The sequence below is a fragment of the Sinocyclocheilus rhinocerous genome, unplaced genomic scaffold, assembly GCF_001515625.1.
Source record: "Sinocyclocheilus rhinocerous isolate Xijiao unplaced genomic scaffold, SAMN03320098_v1.1 scaffold1090, whole genome shotgun sequence".
Classification (NCBI taxonomy): Eukaryota; Metazoa; Chordata; class Actinopteri; order Cypriniformes; family Cyprinidae; genus Sinocyclocheilus; species Sinocyclocheilus rhinocerous.
In genome coordinates this window covers 56,353-60,402 of record NW_015665008.1, presented here as the reverse complement: position 1 = coordinate 60,402, position 4,050 = coordinate 56,353, and positions in this window count along the sequence as shown.

Genomic DNA, 4,050 nt, shown 5'->3' with positions numbered 1-4,050 from the left:
ATCAGTGTTGGGCAAGTTACTCTGAAAATGTAATCAAATTACTGATTACTGATTACTCCTTTTAAAAGTGATCACGTTACTGTTCTGATTACTTTATTTCAAAAGTAATTAGTAATTGGTTACATTACTAGTTACGTTACTTTTTTCTCCATGAAATGTATGAAATCACGCTCCCGACGCTCCCGATAAATATTTGTTATTAAAGCATCAACATTCACAGAACACTGTTATTTTTAAGCGGCTGCTGCGGCTGCTGCGTGCATGGTTTGGCAGAATGCCAGCAAAGAGCGCTGCATTGCATTTATAATCTCTAAAAGACATCTCAGTTCATCGCAATCTCACAAATCTCTGTTATTGAGCACGCACATTTCAGCACTGCATTGCTCAACGCTGCAAACATGTGTTCTAGCCTAAATAGAAACTCTGCATACGCTTGCACCTGTTAATCGTTTATATTTTATATTAGTTCATGTTGCTTTTGTGCAATAGATGAATAACAATTTATTTGTTTTAGATATTTTATGTCTAGATATTTCTATTTTGCGGGAGTCCCATGCATCATTTTATTCTCCCGCATGCCGCACACACACAGGCGTCTACCCGCCCGCACCAGCACTCGCCCATCTTGTCCCGCGCTGCACTCTGTTGCGTCGGGTCTCGCGGGAGCAGGTCTCTAATCCACTAGCACTTGACTCGACAGTGCGTGTGCTACATCCTTTTTACAATCTCTAGATTATAAAACACTGAATTCTGTCAACAATGTAACGCGACATTAACGTATAGAGACCTCGACTTGTAACTATACTCTAATTACTATTTTGAAAATTATAACGTGTTAAATTACTCCGTTACTAAAAAAAAAAATCAAATTACAGTAACGCGTTACTAAGTAATGCGTTACTGCCCAACACTGATAATATCTTCATTATAGTCACATTTAGCAGATTAGAGATAGGCGATAATATAGTTCACATTTTGCAATGATATTAAACAATCAAGCAGTTGAGATTTGCTGTTTAGGATATATTGTGAGTATACGGTGTCTAAGCTCTCAATGTCAAATGCAGAAATGTTAATTTATGCGTTCATGACCACTGGGAGGTGCTCTGGGCATATATTTGTATTTCTTGGTTTTCTTCCCCAGTGTGATGTTGGCAAGCGAAAGCAGGGTCAGCCCGTAGGCGAAATAGGCAAATGTTAGGGGTGCCGTCCATCCATAGGGGCGCCCAAATGAGTAAAGTAAAAAAAAAAAAAAAATTTAATTAGGGGTGCACTATATATCAAAATATAATCGATATCGCATTATGGCTTAATGCCAAGGTCATATCATGAAGTTTGCAATTTAATTAAATAAAAATACCTATGCACTGCAGTTTTCAGCAGGTAATGTGTTCGAGTGCAGCCCATGACACACAGTGCTTCACTCTGAAACATGCAGCGCATTTATTTATTTGCTGGCAAACTACCAAAATAAAAGCAGTTTAATATTTTTATTTGAGCAGAGATGCACCGATCGGCCATAAATCAGAACCGGGCGTTTTTTTTGTTGTTGCTTTATTTCGGAGTCTGTTAACGGCATTAACAGAGGCCAGATTCGCAAAGAGGAGAAAATACATTAGCAGGCAGAGCAAGCTCACCGTTCACAAACATTTTCACAAGTATGTAGCTCTGAGGGGAACTGACTGTCTTAGTCCAGGTGATATGTGATGAAGCTTGAAACTTGGTGCACTTGTATAGTTTGTGGCCCTAAACATTTTCAGAAATGGAGCCATCGCAAAAACACCTTGTGGTTGCCATGGCGACCATTTTACTTTAAAAGATTGTTTTCAAAAATACTATCATATATTTCAGAGATATAAAAAATAATAATAATCTCAGGTAAGTGTATTTTCCCTTACCTCTCAGGCAGAGTCAGGGAGGCGGTAGTGTGTTTCCAATACATTCATGTTCTCTCTCAACAATGCTGTCTATTATGTTGTCCACAAGGGGGAAGCCAGAGTCCTGCATGCGGGCGGGTACACGCAGGTGAATTGCTAATATTTTATGTAAGGGGTTGAATAATATTTATAGGGTGTGATATGGGTGCGGGCCGGATGGTGACAAGCACAGGAGGGTTGCAGGTCCAATAACCAAGACTATTTCGACTCGGTCCAGTACACGCTGAGCAATGTAGCCAATTGCGCTGCCACTAATTGACAGCTGTAGTGATTATATTAAAGGGAGCGCTCTTTGCTTGCTTTCTGTATTTAATCTATTCACAATTTGAATAAAAGTTTTAATAAATGAGTTTTGTCTATCTCATGTAGGAGATTTAATGCATGTGCGGTTCGGGTCCCAGTTTTTATGTCAAATGGGTTGGGTACGGGATTAAATTAGTGTTGCTGTCAGATAACGTGTGGTGTGTTCTGTTAAAGGGTTAGTTCACCAAAAAATGAAAATTAGCCCATGAATTACCGTATTGGCCCGAATATAAGACGACCCTGATTATAAGACGACCCCCCTTTTCCAGAACTAGTAAATGCTGTAAATTTGGTTATGCTAGCATGTGTGGAAATATTTAAATCACGTGTGTTACAACTAACCCCACGTTACTTTGTGCCCCGCGCTCCCCTAATGCAGGTGCGGTTCGGGTCCCAGTTTTTATGTCAAATAGGTTGGGTATGGGATTAAATTAGTGTTGCTGTCAGATAACGTGTAGTGTGTTTTGTTATGCTGTTTAATGGCAGTCAGCGGGTGTTGCAGTTCATCAGTCCAAAAGAAGTGAAATAAAGCGCATCCATCCATAATAAAAAGTGCCTCACACGGCTCTGGGGGGTGAACTAAGGCAACCTTTAGGGAATCGATGCGTTTTTGTAAGAAAAATTATCTTATTTAAAACGTAATAATCAATTTTTATCTAGCTTGCGCTCACTGTTGTACATGGAAGCAGCTCTGGGTGGATGACGTAGGATGTCGGCGTTGCGCATGCGGTGCTCAGAAGTGACGAACGTGGAAGCGCAGGGGAGAGATCAAAACAACGGTCAGGAATTAGAAGTACAAAACGAGAATGTGTAAAGAAGAATGTCGGAGGATTTTGATATAAGCCAAGAGGAGACTGGTTTTCCTTTGCTAAAGTAAGGAAACTTTACTTACTTTGCTCCTGTAAACAAACATTGGTTTTCACGAGACTTCACGAGTTGCATGCACAACGCTGACCTCATACGTCATCATCCCGGAGCTGCGTCCGTGTACAACTGTTGGCGCAAGCTACATTAATGCAATTATCAAGTTTTGAATATGGATATTTTTCTTACAAAAATGCATAGATTCGCTACAGGACGCCTTTGTTCATTCACCCCCCGGAGCCGTGTGAGACACTTTTTATTATGGATGGATGTGCTTTATTTCACTTCTTTTGGACCGATGAACTGCAACACCCACTGACTGCCATTGAAGATCAAAGAAAATTTTTGATATAACACCGATTGGATTCATCTGAAAGAAGGAAGTCATATACGCCTAGGATAGCTTGAGGGTGAGTAAATAATTACCACAAGGTATCGCTTACTTACAGATCTCAGGCATCTGGAGGGGATGTAGATTCGTAAGAGTGAGGAGGAAGTAGGAGGGTGCTGAGCCTGTGGCTGTTCTGTACGCAAACATCAATGTCTTGAACTTGATGCGAGCTGCAACCGGTAGGCAGTGCAGAGAGATAAAGAGAGGTGTGAAGTGGGCCCTTTTGGGCTTATGGAAGAGTAGTTGTACCACTGCATTCTGAAACATTTGTCGAGGTTTGATTGCGCATGATGGAAGTCCAGCTAGAAGAGCATTGCAATAATCCAGCCTAGAAATGACAAGGGCCTGGGCAAGAAGTTGTGCAGCAGGCTCTCTTTGTAAGGGCCTGATCCTCCTGATGTTGTGCAATGCAAACCTGCATGATCGAGCTGTCTTTACAATATGGTCCTTGAAGGTCAGCTGGTCACCAAAGAATAATTTTTTATGAACCTATCAGTATGATTAAATCATGCTGTAGAGTCGAAGTGGCAGGGAAAACAAGAAGCTCAGTCTTTG